Here is a 26515-nt window from a genome sequence, read left to right on the forward strand (position 1 = left end):
TAGCATTAGGAGGATTAATGATAATGAAGTTTTCGCATTATACAGATTGACTTCAAATTAAGCTTGATTAAAAGTATTAACTCTTGTGAGTCTCAGAGTCCTTTTCTCTGAGTTGTGTAAAGCATAATAATAGCACCAACCTCATAGGACTGTCGTTAAGGATTAAATGAGGTAATATATATTTGTGAAATATAGTAAACACAAAATGAATATGGACTATTGTAATTATTATCAAAGTCAGAGAAGAAATTTTCTCCAAGATCCTTGGAGCAAAGTCACTGAAATTGCAGAGAAAAATTTCTCCAATAATTTACTCAGCATGAATTGAACAGGTCTTATAAACCTGTCTGTTGTAACATACCTGACTCAGCATAAGTGAAAGAAGGATGCTAACAATTAAATTCAATAAATGAAGTCTGCTGGATGGAGAGTAGTACACTGTTTTATCAAGTGTGGTGTTTTCCGCATTGGATTTTTCTTTTTAAAGGGGAGGCACTTGAATACTTTCAAAGTGGGTTGGTACAGTCATCCTCAGAGACAACATAAGAATCACTTGGGAAATGTCTTAAAAATGCAAATCCTGGGATTCTACCTTACTTCCCGCCACCCCCAAACTGCTTCAGTGTATCTGGGTAGGACCTGGAAGTCTATATAAATGTATACATATATGTATATATATATATATTTTTTTTTTTTTTTCTTTTGAGACAGAGTCTCACTGCTAGAGTGCAGTGGTGTCATCCTAGCACACTGACACCTCAAACTCCTGGGCTTAAGAAATCCTCCTGCCTCAGCCTCCCAAGCAGCTGGGACTACAGGCATGCATGCCCAGCCTTTTTTTTTTTTCTTTTTTGTAGGAACAGGGTCTTATTATTTTGCTCAGGCTGGTTTTGAACTCCTGGCCTCAAGCGATCCTCCCACCTAGGTCTCCCAAAGTGTTAGGATTACAGGTGTGAACCACTGTGCCTGGCCTGGAAGTCTATATTTTAAATAAGTACCTGCAGGCAATTTTGCTTTTGTGGCTCCTGTGGGAACCCAGGATTCAGAGGCCAAGTCCTGAGCTTAGTTTTTCCTGATGCTGCCTCTGTCTACCTGGGTGATATCCTGGTCACCAAGGTTCTTGGTGTCTCAGGATTATTAGGTGTGGGTATCTGATGAGATGATGAATGTGAGCACCTACATCTATGTGGCCTCCATAAATGTAAGGGATTATCAGTATTCTTATTTGTTATAATGACCCCTTCTTTCCAGGCCCACTCCCTCCCCCAGTGACTTAATTTGAGTGGCTACAATATAAAATTTATCTTTTAAGCCTGTGGTTGATTTGACAGGATTTAATGTTGTAAAGTAACGAGTAAGATCCTGTGCTTTGGCTCAACAGCAGATTCTTGCTGTTAAAAAGCCTCTGATTCCAAGCTGTCTGTGCACTTTCCCATATCAGATGGAGGGAGAGACTATGCAGACATTTGTCATTGGGACTTGAAAGCTTTAGGTCTGTGTTGTCCAAAAAGGTAGCCACTAACCATGTGTAGTTATTGAGCACTTGAAATTCAACTAGTCTGTATTGAGATGTGCTGTGAATGTGAAATACACCCCTAATTTTTAAAGACTTAATTCTAAAAAAAAGAATATAAAGTATCCAATAATAATTTTATTCTGATTACATGTTGAAAATGATAATATTTTGGATATGTTTGATTAAATAAAATATATTGTTAAAATTAATTTCACCGATTTCTTTTTATTTTTTAAAATGTAGCTACTAGAAAGTTTAAAATTACATATGTAGCTTGCATTCTCTTTCATCAGACACTGCAGCTTTAGGTTTTAAATCAGTTTTGAGAATCAGTTTTAAAAAGTTTATAGGGTTTGATCTGTTTGCAAATTCAAGAGGTGGGTTTTACATTGAAATGGAAATCTAGAGCAGTAATTCTGCTTCATTTAACTCGACTTTGAGCATTAGCAGTGTTGTTTATTATCACTGGTGGTTTTTTGAAGTGGGAATTTTATGAAATCTGATCTAAAGGGCATTTAGTGGTTTATCTTTTACTATTCTAAAAGACAGTCTTCTAACATCTCTGGGAGGGACAAGAAGAAAATTGCCTAAGTGGAGAAATTGCTTTGCTTAGATTGAATTTTTATTGCAGAGCTACAAAGCCCAGAAGACAGCAGTTTACAGCGGACACTGCAGTTCATTTTTAAACTGTGGGTTTGGGATCAAACTGCTGTGAAATAGCAATGAAAGCACTATTCGCTCTCCTCCTTATGATTTTTGGCCTTTTCTCTGGCACTCTGTTTCCTCGCTGTCTTCCCCTAATGTTGTTTTGGGATCATAGTGTGTAAGCCCCAGCTGGGCACTCACACAACGAGGCCGAGAAGAGCAGACTGAGCTCCTCAGCAGTGGCCAAGTTGAAGGAGGTGCTGGTCACTGAGTTTCTGTATAAATGACAGCATTCCTGGGAACCCAGGGCCATCTCCTATCTCTAACGTGGTGATGCTAAAAGTGCTCATGTCTGCCTCACTGTGGGATAATGAGGAGCAAAGGAGAAATCAACAAGCAGAATGTTGTGGGTGCAGAAGTGGCTGATGGTGGAAGCCCAGCGGAGGACCAGGTCTCCTCCATTAACTGTTGCTGTGGCCTCAGTGAGTCTTCTCCAGGCCTCGGGTCTTTGTCCTCCGCTCTGTTCTAAGGGAATGAATCAGTTTGGTATTGTCAATGAGGCACAAAATCTGACCCCCCAACTTTGAATTCCAGTTGTGCTACCACTCGCTGTGTGACCTTAGGAGAGCCACTTGAGCACTCTGTGCCTCAGTTTCCTCATTTGTAAAATGGGCATAATAGAACCTGTCGTAAGGGTTAATTGAGCTAATACATGTAAGGTCTTTAGAACTGTGCCTGTAAACATTGGATTCATTCAGTCAGGTCTATTTATTGAGTCCTTCCATGTGCCAGGAGCTGCGCTGGGCACAGCAGTGAACAAAGCAGCAGAACTCCCTTCAACAGAGGTGCTTTCAGTAGAAGAGTTCAAGATGTGTTATTATAATTATCAGCATTTGTGCACTGCCTTCAGGGCTTTCACACACAGTGCTGCTTTATTTTTACATATTTGGTTTTGACATAGTCTATTTTTTAAAGGCTTCGATTGCTAAATAAAGCAAAACAAATATAAAACCTTGGGTTTCCTTCCTAGCTCACCTCTCTCTTCACTGTATAACCTGAGGCAAGTTACATAAACTCTGAGGCTTTATTTCCTCATGTATAAAAAAGCTAATAAATAATATCTTGTGCAAAGGAGAATGTGAAAATATCGTATTAAATGAGATAATGCCTGTAACCTCTTCGCATATATTTGGCTCATAGTAAGTGGTCTGTAAATGTTAGCTATTATTGCCATTGCTTCTTGTTCTAGAGATTCTATGAGTCAGTGGTTCTAAATTAAAAGTTCACCTTCACCACCAGGCTGGCAGAAGAAGAAATTGAATCAAATTCTCTGTGGTGCCACTCTCTATGGACTAGATTGTTCATGAGTGCCTAGGAAACCATCTTCTTTTTCAGAGGAAAACATTAGAGATCTAGACTTTCAATATAGCTGCCCAAGATGAAGTAGGTTACCTCAATAGGTAACGAGTCCTTCATCATTGGGGGTGACTAAGCTGGACAGCCAGTTGGCAGGATGCTATAAAGGGATGGGCTTGTGGTAGCTTCCAGCTCTGAGATTATGGAGCCTTTGTTTGGTCATTAACATTTGACCCAACTGGGGAGAGAAACCCTCGGGAGGGGTACCCCATCATCCAAGCACCCTGGGGTGCATTTCTAAAGGGCGACTGGTGGCCACAGGAGTTTGCTGACCCATCCACCCAGCCAGGCAGGATGGCTCACTCTGTAATATTTATCTTCTCCTGAAAGTAGTTATTTCTTGGAGGCACGCACTAGGGTTGAGTTGGAGAGAATTGTGCCATTCCTTCGTAGAATTGTTTATCCAGAGAGCGGAGGGTACATGGGTCTTGGTGTGACACTCAGCCTTAAACTTCTTTCCCGGGTAGGGAGTAGAGTAGATAGAAATGACGTCAGGGCCAGTTGGCTAGCGGAGGGGCATGCCTGTGTCTGTAGCCCTGGGGGAGCCACAGCCAGCTTTTAGTTCTGGGCTCAGTCACTCCTGCTCTTTTCTTTGCCACCCTGAACTTGCCTATGGGAAGTGAAAAAATAAAGGCACCATATTTGCTGGATTTATTTGCTCCTTTTTTAAAAAATGATAATTATCTTTATTTATTTTTAAATACTACTGGTTATGGCAGGCAGTTTGCTTTTAAAAGAATCATTTCTTGAGCATCTACTTATATAAAGCATCTGGTAGGTACCAGAGGAAAGAAGAAAAGAGATGAGATGCTTATCTTCCCTTACCCCAAAGTAGTTGAGTTCTTCCATTCCCTCAAAATGCCTACCATGTGCCAGGCACTGAGCTAGGGCCTGGAGATACACAAGTAGTCCTTCTCCTCCTGGAAGTTAGAGCCCAGCAGGGGAGACTGCTCAATTCCATTGGGCTAGGTCGGAATTTTAGAGCTTTGGTTGTTTTAATGGTGGCCCTTCCCTAACCCTTCTTGTCCCAGGCTCTAGTGGCCCTGGCTTTGGCTTGGCAAACACAGCATTCTCTGAACTCACTTCCTGTGGTGATGTCTGTATCTTATCAGATCTGAGTGTCAGTGAAATGTAGCTGGTATTTGTCACCTCACCACAGCCAGGGCCATCCCAGCAGCCCAGGGTGAGTCCCCAGCCCCTTTACCTTTCCTGATAATCTTTGCAGCAAACCAGGAGTCCTCTGGCTGGTTAATAGAAGGAAGGCCTGGTGGGGCAAGGGGGCTGTGGGGGGATGTGTTATTAGTCTGGCGGAACATGAGGAGAGAAAAAAGAAAAAATAGTGGCCTTCAATGACCTGCTTCCTGAGTGACTTTTAGACTGTAACGACATGGTTTTGAACCTGGAGTTTGTGCATCCCCCACGCAGCATTTCCTAAACTGCAAGCCTTCTGAACTCTAGCCTGTCCCACCTCTGCATCTTTGCAATAGCCATGTAGTAGTTTTCTTTACATTGACTCTCTTAAAAAAAAAAAAAAAAAAAAAAAACTAAATAAGCAAATTTAAAAATTGTCATGTTATTTTAATTAACTTTCATAGATCTTATCTATATCATATATAGCTATTATTTATAGTATTTGTTTTTTTAAATGTTTTTACCATACTGTCGTCTTGGGTACCCTCAGGTATTTGCTCCATTCTTGGGAGGATTCTGCCTAAGAAGTTCATGAATATTCCTCTAGGAGGTCCTTTTTTTTTTTTTAAGACAGTCTCACTCTGTTGCCCAGGCTAGAGTGCAGTGGCGTCAGCCTAGCTCACAGCAACCTCAAACTCCTGGGCTCAAGCGATCCTCCTGCCTCAGTCTCCAGCTGGGACTACAGGCATGTGCCACCATGCCCAGCTAATATATAATATATATATATATTTTAGTTGTCCAGCTAATTTCTTTCTATATATATATATTTTTAGTAAAGACAAGGTCTCACTTTTCTTGCTCAGGCTGGTCTCAAACTCCTGAGCTCCAATGATCTGCCTGCCTCGGCCTCCCAGGGTGCTAGGATTACAGGCGTGAGCCACCACACTCAGCCCTCTAGGAGGTCCTTGAATTTTCTAAAATTAAAAATTGTGTTTATGTGTCAGAAACTATGTTATGTGTTTTTTTTCCTGTGGGAGACAGTCCAAAGCTTTCATCAAGTAAGGAGGGCCAGGTCCAAAAAGGGTAAGAGCCACAGTTTGTGATTCCTGGAATTTTGTTGGATTATCATTTATAAAAACTTCATCTTCCCAAGAAGAGGAACAGAGTTTTCTTTAAGAAACATATTTTATTACTAAAACATTCTATTTTTTTTAAATGAGGTGCAGATAAACTACAAATTGAAAAATGGTAACAGCCTTCTCATATCTCTTCCTCATCTCTATCTATCCTGTTTTCAGCCCTCCAACCACGGGAGCATTAACTAACCGTGTGAGGACAGTGACTGTTTCTGACCCCAAATGATGATATGTAGTTTGATGAAGGAGTTTTATGTATACATCATGATTTTCAAAGATATAAAAGGAAAGCTTCAGTTATATATTTAATGAATTATCTTTATTAAAAGAGTAAAACTGCAAAAAAAACGGGGGGGGGGGGAAACTATCTTGGAATATTCAGAATGTAGTTTCACTATAAATATAGACCAGTAAATATTTCAGATGAAAAAAAGGAAAACTGCTTGTTAGGGTAGAAATATAATGTGATAAAGTGGCTCTGGAAAAAAAGCACCATTGCACTGTATCACACAAGCCACAAGAAACACACTGCTTATATAAAAGCAGACCAAGCTACATGTCTTTTCCTGCCTCTGGGGTAACATGCCAAGGAGGGACACAAAGTATACTCTGTTCATTCTTTCCAGCTCAGCCCCTTAACCTTAGAGTCTTATTATACAAATCTCTATTTGTATCCTGCTTTCTTCCACCAAAGGTCCATGAACACTAGATTCAGTGATAAAATAGAAATAGGAACTTGAAATCAGGAGTAGGGAAAATATAAATAAGAGAAAGAAGACAAACCAAAGGGGCTGGGAAGAATATAAAGGCACACCAGTTAAGGGTCTGTGTTACTACTGAGCTTCACATTGAGTTGGAGCTTCCTGGCAGCCAAAACAAAAAGGGAACAGAGTAGGTTTTCTGGATTTTACTGTTAGGAAAGAAAAACATCCGAGTTGGTAAGGTTTTAAGGGGTAGCTAAGTGCTTCCTAGTTTGTTCCTTTAAGTTAAATTTCTTATGAACAAGGTTCCCTTCAACTTTCCTCTTTGTCTTATTAACTACTTAACATGTAACTAATCAGACCAGGCCAATTTCCTCATTTTAGGTGACCAAGTTACAGATGGCCATATATCTGTCCTTTGTAATACTTATCACAGATGTACATTTACATCTACTTATGTGATTATTTTGAAAGTTTGTCTTTCCCACTAGACTATAAGCCTCATGAGGCTAGAGCCATTTGTCCTCAGTGCCTGGTCAATCCTGGCACACGGTAAATATTTGTTTGAACAATGAGTAAGACCAAAGCATCCAGGGATTTTGTGTGACTGATTTTTATAGTGCCTTCACAGAAAATCAAGGTCCTTTCAAGGGTGTAACTGTCTCTTGTCTAGAGAGCTTGATGGCTATCTCTAAGCCTTTTTTTTTTTTTTTTGTTTTTGAGACAGGGTTTTACTCTGTTGCCTAGACTAGAGTATAGTGGTGTCATTATAGCTCACTGCAACCTCAAACTCGTGAGCTCAAGAAATCCTCCTGCCTCAGCCTCATGAGTAGCTGAGACTACAGGCATATGCCACTATGCCAGACTAAGTTTTCTATTTTTTGTAGAGACAAGGTCTCACTCAGGCTGATCTTGACCTCCTAACCTGAAGCAATCCTACCACATTGGCTGCCCAAAGAGCTAGGATTGCAGGCATGAGCCACTGTGCCTAGCTTTCCAATCTCATTTTACTCCACAGTGCCCTTCAGAGATTGTTTTTTGTTTGTTTGTTTGTTTGTTTTTTGAGACAGAGTCTCACTCTGTTGCCCTGAGTAGAGTGCCGTGGCATCAGCCTAGCTCATAGCAACCTCAAACTCCTGGGCTCAAGTGACCCTCCTGCCTCCTGAGTAGCTGGGACTACAGGTGCACACCACAACGCCCAGCTAACTTCTATATTGTTAGTAGAGACAGGGTCTTGCTCTTGATCAGGCTGGTCTTGAACTCCTGAGCTCAAGCAATCCTCCCACCTTGGCCTTCCAGAGTACTGGGATTATAGGCATGAGTCACCACGCCCAGCCTCAGAGATTGTTAATAACAACTCTGGTACATTATAGGGCATCAGCTCTAAGTCCAATCCCGTAGTAGGCACTTTGTACACATTGCTGGTGGTCCTCACTGATGAGGGAGAGTGAAACTCAGAGGGGAGGGAGACAGATTGCCCAAGGTCACATAAGTGGTACAGTGTAGTCTGCCTGACTCCAGAACGCCTGCTCTTTCCTTTCTGCCTGCTGTTTCTGAGCATGAGCCACAAGTGTCTGTGTGAGTTATGGGTTCTTATCTCTCGGCAATTAGAGCAGCTCAGCAACGGAATTTCTGGCATAGGCCCTTGCTGCTTTCTGACAGCTGCTACATTCCAATCTCTCTGGAGTTTAGGGAAAAGAAAGTCCACACCTGGGGTTGGCAAAGGCAGTCTCAGAACTCATTTTCCCTGGTCTCTGCACACAGTGAATGTGTTTATTGCTCTTGTCACACTGTCTCCTGAAGTGCAGACATATTGAAGTTGAATATTATTTTCATAAAAGCCACTAGGGAGAAAGGGAGAGAGAAGGCACAATTCAGGTGTCTCAAGGAATAATTGGATTTGCCCATTGTTTGGGGAGAGTGGAGGTGGGAAAATGACAACATGTCAGGAAGCACATTTGATAGTGTTTTCGATTCCAAATTTGTCAGGCATGTGTTTTTAATTACTTTATCCCTGTTGTCATTATTCTAATAGAGACCTAATTTTTAGAATGGGGTTCATTATCCTATTAAACTTTCTCTATTCAGCAGGGTTGGCAAACAGTATGTGTTGGTGGCTCAGTGTTGCCACCTACCGTGTACTGCATAGATTGTCAATCTTCAAAATATTAGAAGACAGTAAAACACATTTCAAACTGTAACAAGGCATGATTTGATCCGTCTGTTCTTCTTCAAGCTTGCAAGTCCTCAGGGTGAGCGTCACAAGCATCTGTCATTACTGTGTGCTCTAGGAGTGCCAAGATACTGGTTCTAGTGACTTCTGGTGATAAAAGATGCCAGACAAAAATACCACTTTTCCTTTGCTCCCTTGAGAATGAGCCTCCTCAAAAACATGTGCTGCTTGCACTTAGGCATCTGAATAATTGCTATATTCGGGTGTGTGCTAGAGAGTATCCCTGAAGAAGGCACTTAGGGTGATGTTTGTAAATGTGACGAGGCTTTTGGTTTCTATCTTTGGCCCACTAGTCTCAGTAAGGATTTTAGCTCATGGCGGTGATTCAGAAAACCTAATAATTTTTATGTTTCTAAAGTTGTGCTCCCAGGCTGCTGAGTATTTCATCTTCTAAAACTTGTTTCTGCATTTAGAAGGACGCCAGAGAATAGCAGTGGGCATTGATCTGCTTTTACCTCCACACACCAGGAAAGGACTGACAGATTCCAGCTTTGTTTGTGGATAGGTTTAGATTGAGTCTTATTCTGATTTCCCTGCGGTGGCTTTGACAAGTCTTATTTGGAAGATGAAGTAGCACAGTTATTGAACCGGCATCCTGTTGTTTCTGGTTTGAATGGTTAAGAGCCACAAAATCACCCTTACACATGTAGTACATAGAATTTCACCCACTTTCCCCATAAATTATTGTTTAGGCAATTAGGGACAGAAAAACATGAACAATACAGGTGCTAATTATAACCAGACTCTTTTTTTTTACATAGAAAGATCAAATTTTTAAAGTATCTTACATGTTAATTAGGGTATTTCTTCCCTTTCACCCCCAGTTAATATTCACATTAAGCAACCTTTATTGATTACATGGATCTGAAAGTTTAATATCCAGGAATGTCAAGACTGTGCACTATTTGTCCATTCATTTATTGCTTTATTCTGTTCCGTGGTAGATTTGACGCAGCTTATGGGAAAGGGATAAAATATGGATAAAAAATAAAATAATCAGGACCAGCAAGAGTATATATTAGGAGATTAAGCCTAAGGAGACAAGGAGGATGAGAACAGTCTGATACTATTTCTGTTAAGCTAAAAAGCCATTTCATTGGACAAGTCGATGTAGCCATTTCTTTTGAAGCTACTTGGAAGCTACTCTCGGTTTTGGAAAGCTCTGTGTAAACATGGGCTGCTTCATGTTCCTGACATTTCAGCTGAACTTTAAGAATTGCTTTTTTTTTTTTTTTTCCTTCCAACCTCTACCTGACCTCTAGCACACACCCACTTCCTCTGAGCCAGGGAGGTGTCAATACCGAAAGTATTTTATCAAGCGAGGTTGGTATTTTTCTGGAAATGCTGTAACCTGGGCATTTGGGAAGCCTGGATGTGGGAGGCTTATTTTGGAAACCCTTTCATTATCATGGCACTCAGGCCCTTGCAAGTGGCTCCAGAGCCTCACACTCGGATGGGTTGCACTGATAGGAGGCCCAAAAAAAGGAGTGTTGAAGTGGAAAAGGGGTGCAGGAATCCTTTCTCACAACCGGCAGGATGCACGATAACCTTTCTTCTGTGGCTCCTGTTTCCATCCTTTCCTCCAGGGCTGGAGTGCTTCATGCTGCCTTCTGGAGACCTGGTGTTTGAAGGTCATCCTAAAAGAATGCTGCTTAGGCTCCCAGGAAGCTGGTTCAGAGGATGGGGCTGGGATGCAGACTTTGCTGGATCACAGAGAGTGGGCTGGGCAGGGCGCTTTTAGCCTCAGAGCGAGTTATAATCTTATGCTGAGATGTGGCTTTGCTCTTGCTTGTTACAATCAACTGGAGGTCTGTAGCTGAGAGAGCTCCCCTCCCCATACACCCAGTAAGGAGTCACAGGATGATGGGGTGCCGCCGATTCCACTCCTGACCCCTCCCCTGAATGGAGATCACCACAGCTCACTGCCTTCGTGATGTCTCCACTTAGACATTTAATGGACACAGCAAGCTAACATGTCCAAAACAGAGTTCTTGGTTAATTTTAACGCCTCCCCTCCCCTTGATTTGTTCTTCTCCAGGCTTAACCATCTCAGGAAATAGCACTGGCATCCACTCAGTTGCTCAAACCCCAAACCTGGAAGTCATCTTTGTTTTTCTCCTTCCGTCACCCATCATAAATCACATCAGTAAGTCCTGTTGGCTCTACCACCAAGACATTTTGCAAAGCTGAATCCCTGTCAGCATTTTTCCCTGTTGCCATTTGGCCCAGCCACCACCCTCTCCTGCCTGTACTGCTGGAGTAGTCTCTGTCCCTGCTTGTCCCCACTTCTTTCCAAAGGCATTGCCATGGCACTGCAGTTAGACTGGCTTTGCCTGCTGGATCCTCCACTCACTGCGATGGGCAAGTTACCTGATCTCTTTATGCCTGGGCTTTGTCATCTATAAAATCGGAATAATAATAGTACTCATATCAAAAAGTTTTCATGAGGATTAAAGGAGAGCATACATATAAAGTTCTGAGGACAGTTCAGAGCACACAGCTAAGCACTGAATAAATATTAGGTTTTTATTTATTGTCTCTAATCCCCAGGCCATTCTCCACGTAGAAACTACAGAAATCTTTTTGAAAAGCAAACCAGATCATGCCTCTTTTCTTTTAAGCCCTTCCTTCCATGGCATCCTGTTGTCTTTAGAAGAGCATCCGAATTCCTATCGGGTATTACGTGGTCCAGTGTAACTTCTGCTAACCTGACTCCTCACTTCATCATTTCCTACTCTCCCCTCTAGTCACTGAGTTCCAGCCTCACTGTCCTTCCTTCTTCCCAGGAACAGTTTATTCCCATCTGTTCTCTGGCTGGAATGCTCATCCTCTAGTCTCAGCTTAGACGCCACGTCTTGGAGAGGCCTTTCCTGATAACATACCCTGAGCCGCACATATCACTGTTTCCTTTTCTTCATAGTGCACATCAATATCTGAAATAATTTGTTTACTTATTTATTGTATGTATTTCTCTCCCTGTCTCTTTTGTCACCATTGTATCTCCTGTGCCCATAATAATTGATTTGTAGAAGGCCCTAAAAATGTGTATCAATTGAATGAATAATGATAGCCACCATTTAGTACCTACTGTGTCCCTTGCACTTACTCAATTCTGTTATTTAATCTTCATAAAAATACTACAGGGGTAGGTATTTTTAATGCCATTTTAGAGTTGAGGAAATAATGGTTCAGGGAAGAAAAAAGTTATGAGTAAAAGATGAGACTAGACAGGTGCCCAAAGTACACCATCCTCATCCTTTTAAAAATTAACAGTTTTATAGAATTTCCTAAATAACAGGTGCTTCCTTTACTTGTATTTTCCTCTCTCTGGCATTCTTCATCATGCCCTAGTTGTGTAATTTTGGTGAGGTTTCACAAGAGGTATCAACTGGATTCCATTCAGCTTCAGTTATGGATTAATTCAAGCCTACTTAGGTGACTCCTGCTAGAAGGTAAGATTAGACAGGTGTGTTACGCCTTCTTGGCCTCTTAGCTTAGAATTTCTCTTAAGTATGGGCTCTAGGTCATAAGCAGCCAAATCACCTGAGGTGTTTGCTCAAATGCAGATTCCTGGGCTCACTCTAAACTTTTGGCATTAGATTCTCTAGGGGTGAGCCCCTGGAATTTGCATTTCTAACCTGGGGTTAACCTTGTTAAAATGGAAGTATGATGATCATTGATCATATATGTGTTTTGACTAATTAGGTGTTTTGTGATTTGGTTTTTGTTCTTTGATTTTTAAAAAAATCTGTAAAGCTATGTATTTAATTATTAATTATTCATTTTAATAAAACTCTTATTTGGGTGGCTTTTGGCCTCTGACCATGGAGCAAGTAGTCTTTTTTCCCACCTTAATGACCTGTAGGTCCCAAGTCCCAGGCCCAAATTGGCTTCCTCGATCGATCAGTGTGTTCAGTGTTTCCAGCTTAGATGAGGCAGGATGCCTCATTTCTGTCCCTGAGCTGTTGCCTGGTTGTGGAGGGCTGGTCAGCTCTTGAGGGGGTGGACCTTCTGATACATTTGGTCCTATTAAAGTTATTTTTGAAATTCAGGTTTGTTTTTATTACTTCCTTCTCAGAAACAATTCTGGAATAATCAAAATTACCAGCCCTTAATGTTTGTGCTTTCCTCCCCTCTGTTCACTCTCTAAACAGAGGCCTCATGTTTTTGTTTTTGAGACAAAGTCTCACTCTGTTGCCCAGGGTAAAATGGAATCATCATGGCTCACTGTAACCTCAAACTCCTGGGCTCAAGCGATCCTCCTGCCTCAGCTTCCCAAGCAACTGGGACTACAGGTGTGCATCACTATGCCCAGCTAATTTTTTTATTTTTTGTAGAGACAAGGTCTTGCTATGTTGCTCAAGTGGGTCTCAAAGGTCCTGGCCTCTAGCATACCTCTCACCTGAGTCTTCTAAAATGCTAGGATTACAGGTGTGAGCCACCTCGCCCAGGCCCCATTTTTTAAATTATTTATTTATTTATTTATTTATTTTTGAGACAGAGTCTCGCTTTGTTGCCCAGGCTTGAGTGACTGCCATTGCGTCAGCCTAGCTCACAGCAACCTCAAACTCCTGAGCTCAAGCAATCCTACTGCCTCAGCCTCCTGAGTGGCTGGGACTACAGGCATGCGCCACCATGCTCGGCTAATTTTTTCTATATATATTAGTTGGCCAATTAATTTCTTTCTATTTATAGTAGAGACGGGGGTCTCACTCTTGCTCAGGCTGGTTTCAAACTCCTGACCTCGAGCAATCCGCCTGCCTCTGCCTCCCAGAGTATTAGGATTACAGGCATGAGACACCGTGCCCAGCCAGGCCCCATTTTTTAATAGACACAATAACAGCAAAGTTAGCTTGATTAGACTCTAGATAGATTTAAAATGTAACATAATGGCAGCTCTCTCTGGCTTGGAAGTCGTGCATTTTATTTTGAGCACAGAGTATGACTATTTTCAATGACTGGTAGGGGATTAAATGATTATTGAATTAAAATGGTCCAATAATACAAACATCTCTCATCTTTAGATCCTGCCCTGGTGTTTTTTTGCCGTGTGTGTGTGTGTGTGTGTGTGTGTGTGTGTGTGTGTGTGTGTTTTCTTTTCAAAGATGGGGTCTGACTGTGTTGCCCGGGCTGGACTGGAACTCCTGGGCTCAACTGATCCTTCTATCTACCCTACCCTCCTGAGTAGCTGGGACTACAGGTGCACATCACCATGCCTGGCTGCCTATTGTGTTTTGAGAAACCTGGGTCCCTAGCTTGGAGGTTTAATCCTACTTACCTTCTGTCCTTGACTTAAGAGTTCCTGAGTTATGCCACAAGAGAAAATCGGCAGAGTTATCTTTCCTATCTCTGCTATTGCCTCTGATTGTGAGCACTCTAGATTTTTGGAGAGCCCAAAATTGTGAGACAAATTGTAGTTTAAGAGCCTTGTGCTAAAGGACCTACAACTAGCCAGCTCCCTTCTCCCCCAAAAAGTCCCGGCATGTATTTTTATTAAGTAATAATTCCCTACACTGGGGTGGTGCAGTACACTTTGTTTAAGTGCTTTTACATCCATGGCCCTAAAAGTAAAGTAGAACCTTTGTGAGGCTATTTACTAAGGGGAAGCGGAGACAGAGACTATCCAACCAGTTATCACTGAGTCCAGTCTAATTTATGGCTTGCTGTTACTCAGCTGGTTCTCGCCTGTGTGCTTGGTGGCATACTGGGTGTGGGAAAAGCAGGATGAACAGTTTTGAGTCCATAGGACCAAGGGTATATGCTTTGTGTGCCCACAGCTTATTAAGAACCCTGAATATTTGGTAGGGAGTTTTGGAAGTAGGGGATAGATCCATTAGCTGATGGTTGAGGCTGCTTCATTTTGGAACCTGTAGTTTAAGCTTCTGGGCATCGTTATAAGCACAGCCCAGGAGGTAAATGTAAAAATAATTTTCTTGCCAGTTTTTCCTGCATGGTATCCTAGCGACGATGTACTATCTGTCCTTGGGTGTTGGGGCACCAACTGTGGCTCTGTCAGAGCTTGCGGAGGGGAAGAATATGAAGGGCATGGTCAGAGTCACCCCTTTTAAAACCCAGGAATAGTTTCTTTTTACTTTATCTTTTGGAGGGTTTTTAACCCTGTTATTTTTAAGCAGCATTTTATGTTCTGATTAGCAAAGTAATGTATGTTTATTGTCAGACAACTTGGAAAACATAGAAAATCCCAAGAAAGGAAATAAAAATCAACTATAATTCTGACATTGTTAACATTTTAGTAAATATCCTTCTGGCAGTCATTTTTTTACTGAACTTTCATATAATGATTAGGTTCTAAAGTCAGAGTGCATGGTTAAAAAAAAAATCTCATGAAGTCAAACATACCCTAAATCACCATGGACAGTTATTTTTATGCACACTAAAGTTAGATTCAAGGAAAGAACAACAAAAATCTATATGAAATGAAAAGTCTGGGGGCAAAAACATTCTACCTTTAAGATTACTGTCAAATCCCTAATGGTGAGTGGATGGTGTTGGAAAATTGAACTGTGTTCCTGGTTGCCTGTAAGGTTGATTCCATCCTGTTTTAATATGAAGGTTCTATAACTTTAATATCGGTTAATGGATTTGTTATGAGGATGATATAACATAGTGGCATTATGTTTTGCTTCAGGTGGTAGGTTCTGAAGCAACCAGTAAGAAAAATGAACATATGTGCTTACCAACCCCACCCCCACAACATACTCAAGCACACATACACACAATTAGGATCATTTGCTTTGTAGCCTTTTGTTTTATTCAGTAGTAAATATTTTATATTTATATATCATTTTTAAGTTGCATATATTCCATTGTAAGGATGTACCATAGTTTATTAACCAATTTCCTGTTGTACGTTTAGGTCATTTCCATTTATTTGCTGTTACAGAAATGGTGAAATGAATATCCTTGTGGATGAATCTTTGTGCTCATCCACAATTAAGTCATGTGGATAAATTCTTAGATGTGGAATTGATGGTTCATAGAATGTGAACATTTTTAAGGCTTTTAATCCATATTGCCAAATTGTCCCCAGGAACATTGTATGCTTCTTTCAAAGTGCCTATTTCTCAGCATTACTGGAAATTATCATTCAAAGGAGTCTTCCATAGCATGCCTGTTTTTTTTTGTTGTTGTTTTTTTTTTTTTTGATGACCCAGAGCTTCTCTTCATTGCCTTGCCAATTTATCTTGGAAAGAATAAAAGAAACAAAGCTAGAGATGATAAGTAATGGGGACTGGGTTTATGTGGGAAGGTTGGGACCAATAACAGAAGGGTGAGCTTGGAGGCTATTTCTTTACTCCTGCATCCAAGCCATCCTCAGCCATACTCATCTAAAGACAGAATATTGCTTAATACTTAAAGGGCATGTGCATTCTTTTTTTTTTATTTTTTTTTCTTTTACCTATTCCTTCACCCAAGGATGCATGTGCATTCTTAAAAAGCATATTCAATATTATAATTTTTGATTTGGAAGATAGTTTGGTATTGTCATCATAGAAGGTACCTAATAGAATGACATTTGTATATTTATCCAGAAGCGAATGTGGGTTTTTAAAAAATATATGGAAAGCCACTGTCATAATCTAGACTCTCAATTTGGATAGAGACACTGAAACTAGAGAGTGGAAGGGATTTCTGTATGGCCACCCAGCAAATTGATGATGGAGTTGAAGCCAGAAGTGCAGATTCCTGACTACCTTTGGATTAGGTGGTGGTAAGAAAACAGACATAAGGGCCTCTTTGGACTGACAGCCAGGATTTCTTCTAGGGCCTGTGAGCCTCCCTATGCCCCACCTACACAAAAGCCCAGGTGTCCTGGCATGGCAGTTCTCCTCTGCATAATCATCTCCACCTGTGAGTGGGAGCAAGTTTACACTTTACCAAACAGTGTCTGTGCCTGCACTTCCCGGGCCCTGGATGTCTCATCTTCATACCTCAGCAGTCAAGTGTCACTTCCTCAGGGAAGCCTTTCTTGACTGCCGAGACAATTTAGGGCTCCCTTGGGCATTCTTATAGCTCCTCTTCAATACCCTTGCAACAATTGTAATTACTTTGTTCTGTACTTAACATGTCTCTCCCTGACTAGACTATAAGCTCTATGAGTGTAGGAACTTTATCTTCTTTCTCTTGCTCCTGGCACGTACTAAGCCTTAATAAATGTTTGAATGTTTGAATATTTGGATGGATGCTAATGAATGAATTAGAAGTGTGTGTGGGCTGCTGGGCGGTGCTGTTTCTGATTGCCTGCAGAACCAGGAGAGCCGTCCCTTATTGCCAAGGGCATTGAGGGAAGAGAGAAAGAGACCAGCTGATCCAGAGGGTATCGTCCGCTTGGCTGGGTGCCTGATAGCGGTCTCCCGGACGGGACGATGGGGTCAGCAACCACAGCCAACCAAGTATTCATTCCTGGCTTGTCAGAATCAGCTCGGGCAATTTAGTAGGGGTTGCTAGAGAGAACCCTCCTTTAATCATTCTGGGGAAGAGAATTCAAGGTCAGGGCTCTTGGGGGGCTCTTTGGAGGGGAGAGGACAGCAACCTGGCTCATGGGCAGGCTGGTCTTCACAGTCAATGGGCACTTGCGGCAACGGATGAAAAGTCTGCTGGTGGCTGGCTGGGCGCCAGAGCAGCGCAGTCTGAGGCCGCAGGTCCTGCCCCTTAGCCGGTTTCCCTCCCCCTCCCCCTCCTCCGTCTCCCTACCGCCTCCCGCTTGCAGCATCGTCTGCGAGGAGAGGAATGTGCTGCGCTCCAGCGCCCGGTGCTGGCCGAGCGGCAGCACCTGGCGCGCGCTCTGGACCGCCGGGGTCCGCTGTCTGGCGCTGCGCCACGTGCTTTGCTCCGCGCTGATGTCAAGTGGGTGTGGGCTCTTCGGAAAGGCCCGGGCTAGGACGAGGAGGGCGCGCAATGTGCCGTGGGCGCGCTAAGGCCCTGGCGCTCTCTGCCGCCCAGCACCACTGACCGGTGCCCAGCCCGGTCTCACGGAGCCGGCGCATGGAGCCGTGGAGCTGCCCGCCCCGGGACGCATGCCCCGCTGCCCTGGGGCGGTGGCTGGGGCCGCCAAGGGGGGCCTGCAGGTGTGTGCGCGCGTTGCAACTTTCGGGGGTCTGCGGGCTGGCGGGCGGGCAGGGCACAGGGTGCTCAGGCAGCTTTTGGGGGTGCTTTGTGTCTGAGCGCTGGCGTGGAGGGAGCCGTAGCCGGCCACTGGACTTTCTGTGGGAGGATTCATTGAGCCAGCGGATGGCTTCGGGTTACTCATCGGGAAGGGCGCCGAGGGAGCTGCCTTGTTGTTTTAAGAATCGGGTCTCCAAGTACAGCATGCGTTCATGGTAACATTATCTCGCAGCAGACAGCGCTGGTTCCCGAAATGGGCTGGGGTTGGGGGCCCTGCGGCCCCTGAGGCGTACGAGCTACAGGGACAGCAGCTGGACAGGGTGGGAGGGGTGGGCATGGGGGGGCTTGTTGTGAGCAAAGGCGACCTCGCCAAGGGTTCCACCTGGCGCATTGGGGCTCCTGTCCCCTCCCCTGGGAGCCTCTCCACCCACACTCGCGGGCTGAGGAAGAGGTAAAGGGTCAGTTTCTCGCCAGTGACAGCTCTGGTTTCAGACACACCTTCCCGGAGGAATGCGGAGGCTTTGTTCCAGGCGCGGGTCCCAGCTCCAAGCCCCGAAGCCCGCGGAAATGTGGCTGGGGCCCCGGTGCTATTACTCATCTTTTATGGCAACGCCGGCAAGCTCCTGTGTAGGCAAGTTAATTATTGATGTGTCTAGGATGGAGAGAGGGAATGTGGAAATGAGATTGGTGGTTGCAGGTCCCCCCCCCCCCCTTTCTTTTTTGGCTTCGGCAATCAAGGTTTATGCTTAACATATTGCAGTCTATTTCCTGAGAAGGATGCGGGCATTATCCCAGGGACCAGCACTTCGTGGAAGGGATCCCCTTCCCTGTCTGTGTGATAGCCCTGTCTTGTGGGGGGAAGCAGAAAGGGAGCACCCCTCAGTTTTTATCTATCTGGAACCAGCTTGTACTTTTCCTCCTTAGTTTTTCAAAAGGAACCTCAATCCATACCCTGCTTCAGGGCGGCTTCCTAAAGAAGCTTCCAGACCAGGTGTGTGAGGACCTGAGTCTTCTCAGCAGAGTCAGAAGTGGCCTGAAAATCCCTGCCCTGCCCCAGCCCCAAAGCCTGAAAACCTCCTCGCAGGCTCCACAAGTGCCCTTGGGTGTATTTTCAGACCCCTGTCTGTGCACTGTGGGCAGAGGCAAAGGGGTCAGGTGGCTGGTTACCTGGCCTGTCTCTCCTAGGAGAGGAATGTGGGGGTCTAGGTGGGGAATTGTGAGGGCGGAGTGAAGCTCCTCCCTCAGGCGGTTTCAGTTTCCCTCCCCTCCTTGTCAGAAAGCAGGGTTATCTAAGACAGGGTGTGTGTGTGTGCTAGGGTATTTCTGGGTGGGGCCCTAACAAATGGGAATAGAAAGGCTCAGGCCTTACATGGAAGGCTGTGGATGAGGCTGGGCTTTGGGGAGGTGGATGGAGAGTTGCCAAACTCAGGCTTCCTCTTCCTTAGAGACCTGGGCAGCTATTATTACTGCTGGCTTAGATGGAGTCATCAGTTCTGTAAACCAAAGGTTGAAGGACTTGTAGAGTGTGGGGAGGAGGAGGAGGATGAGCATGTCTTGGAAGTTGACATTCTTGGAAGTACAGGAGGGGGCTGGGCTTATGTAAGGGTTGGGCCAGTAATGTGGGGAGGGGAGTGGGCTCATGGGAGTCCAGGAGTGCAGGGAAGGAGATTTTACCTCTGGGTGTGGGGCTGTGCATCAGATCAGAGAGGTTCTCTGAGACAAGCTGCTGTGCTCCCTGACATCCCTCTCCCCAATTTTCTGCAGAGAATTGGCTTGCTGGGTTCACCTGCCTCCCTGCTTTGGTCTCCATGGGCTGGGCTGCCCCATGGCTGCCCAGGGACACACAGTCCCCACTTCACCCCAGCCTCCCAACGGAAGGGGAGGAAGGGGAGGAAATGAGTGAAGGAGGGTTTGATTTCAGAGAGGCTGCTGATTCTGTTACCTGGGGTTATTGGGGAATCCATGCCACCTGTCCTGCCACCTGGGTTTGTTGTGTGTACACTCAGTGGGATCCCTCCCCCACTACACTCAGGTCTTGCTTTTAGACTGCCATCCTCTCCACCCCTGCTCCGAGCTGCTGGCACTCTGCATGTTGAGGGTTTGGAGATGGCCCTGTTCAGGAACAAGTTTTTCCTATTATGGAAAGTCTGCCCAAGCCTGCCATCTAATGTCTGCCTGCCTTTTGGCCTGCTGGCCATGGCTGAATATTCATTTATGGCCCAGTCACTGCCTAGGGTGCAGCTACCCAAGGTGATTCTGGAAAGAGTAGGTGGGCACTGTGAGTTGAGTGGGAGGGGCATCAGGGATTGTGAGGAAATTGAGGCCCGTTGTCAGAGAGGCTGTGGGATTGTGGGGTGACGGGGTCAGGGTCACCATGGGTGGTAGGGACAGAGGACTGAACAGGGCTAGTTTAGAGGCTCTCTTTGTCTTGTTCCTAATGTCTGCTCCTAATGAGCAGGCTGTGGTGAGTCCAGCCACCAGCTGAGACCTCTGTCCTGGGGCCTGACTCACCCTGCTACCTGGGCAAAGGGGCAGTCTGTCTCTGCACCAGCTCCTGGCTTGTCTTCTCCCCTGCCTCTTAAAAGAGGCACAGGGTTGACAGTGGTCACTGTATTCCTCAGCAGCAGCTGCGGCAGGGAGCCTTTTCCTGGGATAGGTGGCAGGAAAGCTAACCCTGGCTAAAAGAGGGATACTTTGATGGTTTGTTCTGAATCAGGCAAGATCAGGAGGAGAAAAACCCTGGCAGCCTTTGCAGTCTTGGTTTGCAAAAGCACAAGGTTCTTCCCTAGGGTTTGTACTTTCTCTGGTGGAAGTAAAAGAGGTTTGTATTCCAGACCTATGCCCTGTGGGTACCCAAGAATGAGAGGAGAGGGAATAAGGGGTTAATTGACAAAGATAGGGCATGGCAATTTATCTGGGGACTTGGGTTCAAACTCAGTCTCCGCTACTTACTAGCTTTATGTCCTTCAGCCTCTCTGAGTCTCAGTTTCTTTGCCTGTTTGTTAAATAGGGATAAGGATACTTCCCCCACTCCCTCGGGATAATTGTAAGGATTATTATATGAGATGTTTGTAAAGGATTTAACACAATGCTTACTAATTGGTAGCTATTATATTTTATTAATTAAGGTAACTAGAGGACCTTTAGATCATTAGCTGAGAAGTTTTTTAAAATTATTGTTACATAGAAAATAAGAATTTTGGAAATGTCATTTCGTGCTGCTACTCGAGGCCATACTTGGGCTTCTAGGGTGAGATGTGATAACTGTCCTGGTAGGGTTTCATGCGACTTTCACATCAAACCTGTTTTCCAGCCTCCTTGTTTGTTTTTGTTTTTTTTGAGACAGAGTCTTACTTTGTTGTCCAGGCTAGAGTGAGCGCCCTGGCGTCAGCCTAGCTCACAGCAACCTCAAACTCCTGGGCTCAAGCAATCCTGCTGCCTCAGCCTCCTGAGTAGCTGGGACTACAGGCATGCACCACCATGCCCGGCTAATTTTTTCTACATATTTTTAGTTGGCCAATTAATTTCTTTCTATTTTTTAGTAGAGACGGGGTCTTGCTCTTGCTCGGGCTGGTTTCGAACTCTGACCTTGAGCAATCCGCCCGCCTCGGCCTCCCAGAGTGCTAGGATTATAGGTGTGAGCCACCGCGCCGGCCTGGCCTCCTTATTTATTAAAAAGGCCTTGGAGACTCTGTGAATCCCTGACTGCAGGCACACAGCACAGCTGAGCTAGAAAGGGAGCTTGCTCAAACTCCTGCTAAAGCAAACTTCTCTGGTCCAGCCAGGATTCTGGAGTGATAGTTCTGGCAATCAGATACTTGTCAGTAGCTGTGTGACTCTGGATAAGTCCTCTTATCTGTGACCCAGTGTCCCATGAGAATAATAAAACCTGCCTCACATAGTTAGTTGTTCTTAGGACCAAATGGGATAACATATGTTGAACTGTCATGTGGCGTTACATATTACTGATAGCTTACTATGTACCAGACACTGTTCTAAGTGCTCTCATGTATTATCTCATTGAATTCTCAGAACAATTTATGATGCAGTTAATTATCCACATTTTATTGATGAGGAAGTTGAGCTGTTATGTAATTGTTATTGTGGATAGCTGACCACCCTTGTCAGAAATCACGCATCTGAAGAGCTGTCTCCCAGAGTAGAAATAAACCAAAGTTTCTACAAATGTGTTTGCATACTGCCTTTCTTCTATTGACCTATTCTAACATCCCAGGTTAAATCTGGATATAAGTTTGTAAAATGAGTAAAAGAAGTCCTTATTAATAGGTCAGTTTGTTCCTTTGGTGCCTCTGTCTGTTCTCTCATCCGTAGGCTCTGTGGGATTTATGGACAGGGCACCTTCATGGCTTTGACTTTTAAGTGTCACTTGCGTGAGACTGTAACCCTCTTGCACTCACCCTGCCTGGTGGTGCCTTTTAAGAAAGAGGTTACTGGTTTGGTTTGACTTTACCCAGGGGATATGTCTGGTCTAAAGCCAACCATCAGGCTCAGAGTTTTCAAGGTCCCATTTTTCTTTCTGATGTGTCTGGTTAGCTGTTCTGCCTCCTTCCCTTTGCTCCAAATAATCTGCCAGTGAGCATAGGTCTGAAGTTTTCAATGTGTTAGAAAAAAAATTTTAAAGGAAGAAACAAAACACCCTGTGAAAATAAGGGCTCCCGGCTGGTGGTGTTGCAAACACGGGTCATGTTCCTTAACAGTTATGATCACAGCCCCAAATTCATTCTCATTACTTTCGTAGCATGTTTATAAGATAAGAAAAAGGCCCAAATTCATTCTCATTACTTTTGTAGCATGTTTATAAGATAAGAAAAAGGCTGTATACTTTGTGGGTTATTTTCTCTTTTTATGACAAGAACAACAATTATGAAGGTGTGATACCAATAGAGGAATACAGATCTGGTTTGGAGTAAAAAGTGAAAAGCCACTGGTGGGGTTCCAGGCATGCCCAGGAGATTGCAGAGCTCTGGTTAGTAGAGAAAGGGTTTCCACAGCATGGACCTGGGCACCTTGCTCCCACAGCAGCCTGGCGGTGTTGCCAGAGTGAGTAGAGTTCCTGTCATTTTACTGGAAGGTGGAGTGACTTGCCTGAGGTCCGGCAGCCAGATACTGTAATGACAGAGAATGGACTACAGGTCTCTGACTTTCTGACTCAGAAAGGATAATAAAATGATTATCCTTATAATAATTTTTCCTATTCTATATACATGCAGAAAATTTAGGATGTTGCAGTACAAAGGGAGAATTGTGGACCAGGTGCCAAAGATAACCACTGCTTACATTTTGGTGGATTTCTAACAACTTTTTTTTTTTTTTTTTTTTTTTTTTTTGCAAGTAGGGACATTTGTTTTCATCAGGGGAGATTTGCTTGTTATCTGTACATCTTTGGGCATATCTAGTTTCCTGCTTTGGAGCAGGCACTCTGAGTTTTTTTTTTTTTTTAGATGGTCTCGTTCTGTTAGGCTGGAGTACATAAGTACATGCAGTGGTGTGATCAGAGCTCACTGCAACCTCCAACTACTGCACTCAAGCCATCCTCCTGCCTTAGCCTCCTAAGTAGTTGGGACTATAGGCATGCACTACCACACCCGGCTAATTTTTAAAATTTTCTTGTAGAGATGAGGGTCTCACTATGTTGCCCAGACTAGTCTTGAACTTCTGGGCTCAAGCAATCCTCTCACTTTGGCTTCCCAAAATGCTGGGATTACAGGTATGAGCCACCACACCTGGCCTCTTTCTGTGAGCTTTGATTCCCTATAAATTCAGGTCAAGTTCTTTATTTTATGTGAAGTGCTGTGCTACGGCACTGTGGGGGAGAAAAAGATGAGCAAGACATTCCTGCCTTCAGAGTTTACAATTAAGCAGGAGAAAGCCAGGTCTGGTGGCATGTGCTTGTCGTCCCAGTTACTCGGAAGGCTGAGGCGGGAGGATCTCATGAGCTCAGGAATTCAAGGTTGCAGTGAGCTATGATTGTGCCACTGCATTACAGCCTAGGCAACAGAATGAGATCCTGTTTCTTGGAAAAAAAGGAAAAAAACAATTAAATGGGAGAGGCAGATGTGTACACAACCAATTAGTACAGGCATAATAGTGATAGCAAATGTCTGTTACATCCAGTTAGCTCCAGGTGCTTTATACAAGTTACTCACACTTAATCCCCAGTCAACCTTGTGAAGGAGGTATTGCCCATTTTATAATTACAGAAAATCAGAGGTTAAATAGTTTGCCTAAGGTGATAAAACTAACTGCCACCCAAGCTGACATTCAAATCCAGGTTGTCCCATTACAAAACTAAGCGCCCTCTCTCATGAAACACTGCTGGTATTATAACAAACTCCATAAAAGGGAAGCACAAAGTCAGAGTCTTTTGTGATGAAGGAAGGTGGGTACACATCTCTTTGTTATTCTCTCTCTCATCCTTTTCTCTCTCTGGTGTTAAGATAAATGATTCTGATCATATTGAGTGGTATTTGTCTTTTTAAAAAGTTCCCTGCTGGGGTTCTCTTGCTTATTTGGGTCAATAAGTCTCAGACTGTCAGAACTAGAAGAGAATGAATGGAAAGGTTTTTCTGGACCATCCTTTTTATTTTCTTATGGGAGAAAATAGTCTCAGAGAAGAGAAGTGATTTGGGCATACAAAATATGTATGTTTTTAGTTGAGTCAGGACCAGAACTCAGGTTTTTTCCACCAGAGTAATACAGGGGTGAATATTTTTAATAGTTTTATACATGATTATATAATATTTTTCATGTGTGTTTGAAGAAAAATATAGCTGGAACTTCAAACTCATCATTTGGCAGCTGTTACTGCTTGGAATATGGCTAGAGTCCTTGTGATCTATTTAAAGGAAAAAAGTGGAAGTACAGGTTGGACAAGACATGGCTGAAATTAGGAAGTGATACTGGTTAAGCTCAGGGAAACAGTGCATTTACACTAATTTACATTCTCCCCTAATGGATTTACTTGCTAGGCCAGCTTTATTATTTCTGGGGCAGGAAGAAGGGAGCCAGCCCTTAGTGAAGTCATATTACTCACTAGGCATTTTACCTGTGGGTCAATATCAATGGGCTCATTGTGTGTATATTGAGAAAGCTCAGAGAGGTTGATTAACAAATCCAAGGTTGCAGAAGACAGCCCAGCTTGGGCTCCTTCAATTGTCACGTATAGCCACCTCCTGCATTCCATAAGGTGAGTGAGCTCAGGACCCCTTTCCTATGTGGTCTGACTCCTGTTGGGATCTGACACCTCCTTATTCAGGTACCAGGCTCAAGTGGAAATGAATGTGGTTGGGTTGCTAGGTTGCTGCCATAGCCTGCTAATTTAAGGCCTGATTTTGACAGAATTTCAAAGAATGTGCCATATTTATCAAATCTGACTCATGCTGCTCAATGATAGAGCCCTTTTCCTGCTACCATTTGGCTTTAGTTCACATTATGAGGACACTGTGTCGACTGTGAGCTCTAGGAAGGCTAAGATTGTGCCTATCAGTCTCTCTAAAGGGCAATTACTGGGGCCGGGCGCGGTGGCTCATGCCTGTAATCCTAGCTCTTTGGGAGGCCGAGGCAGGCAGATCGTTTGAGCTCAGGAGTTCAAAACCAACCTGAGCAAGAGCGAGACCCCGTCTCTACTATAAATAGTAAGAAATTAATTGGCCAACTAATATATATAGGAAAAGTTAGCCGGGCATGGTAGTGCATGCCTGTAGTCCCAGCTACTTGGGAGGCTGAGGCAGAAGGATTGCTTGAGCCCAGGAGTTTGAGGTTGCTATGAGCTAGGCTGATGCCGCAGCACTCACTCTAGCCTGGGCAACAAAGCAAGACTCTGTCTCAAAAAAAAGGGGGGAGAGGGGCAATTACTGGATGATTTTCGAGATTGAGTCATCTATCTATACTTTCAGAGTTCAGAGAGTCAACTAGTAGGTACTTACCTAGAGTGGAGGTATGGAGGTAAATACTTCCAGGTTAGCCAGAGAAACCTGGAACTGCAGGTTATGGAGAGAGGAACGAACGACTTTCAGGGCCCTCCATAGAAATTTTGGCTAGAATATGGAGTCTAAGCTTTGGGTTCCTACTAAACTAGCCAAGAAGGTTCTACTGCTCAGTGCTTTAGGACCACATGGAGCATGATGTCTTGCATGAGGCAAGCAGTCACTGTGCATCTGCCAGGTGCTATGATAGTGGGGTGAGCCAAGTGATGGCTCCTCAAAGATGTGCATGTTCTAATCCCCAGAACCTGTAAATGTTACCTTATGTGGGAAAAGGGACTTTTAGATGTGATTAAGGGAAGGATTTGGGGATGGGGCGATTACCCTGGACCATCTGGGTGGACCTGATATAATCAGAAGGGTCCTTATAGGAGGATCATAGTGAAGAGAAGGAGACATATGAGGAGGATGGCAGAGGTCAGAGTGATGTGTAAGCCAAGGACCGTGGACGGCCTCTAGAAGCCGGAAGAGTCAAGGAATGGATTCTGCCCAAGGCACCAAAGGGGTGCAGCCCAGCTGACACTTTGATTTTAGCCCAGTGAAACTGATTTTGTGCTTCTGACCTCCAGAACCTTAGGATGGTCAATTTGTGTTGTTTTAAGTCACTA

The 26515-nt window shown here is 43.9% G+C and overlaps 1 protein-coding gene across 2 annotated transcripts in view; it reads left to right on the plus strand.

Annotated features, from left to right (window-relative positions):
* PLEKHA7 (pleckstrin homology domain containing A7) overlaps positions 1-26515 on the plus strand; it is a 214381-nt gene that overhangs the window by 61031 nt on the left and 126835 nt on the right. The gene's annotated exons all lie outside the window — the stretch shown is intronic.

Source organism: Microcebus murinus, chromosome 4 (genome assembly GCF_040939455.1).
Source record: "Microcebus murinus isolate Inina chromosome 4, M.murinus_Inina_mat1.0, whole genome shotgun sequence".
Classification (NCBI taxonomy): Eukaryota; Metazoa; Chordata; class Mammalia; order Primates; family Cheirogaleidae; genus Microcebus; species Microcebus murinus.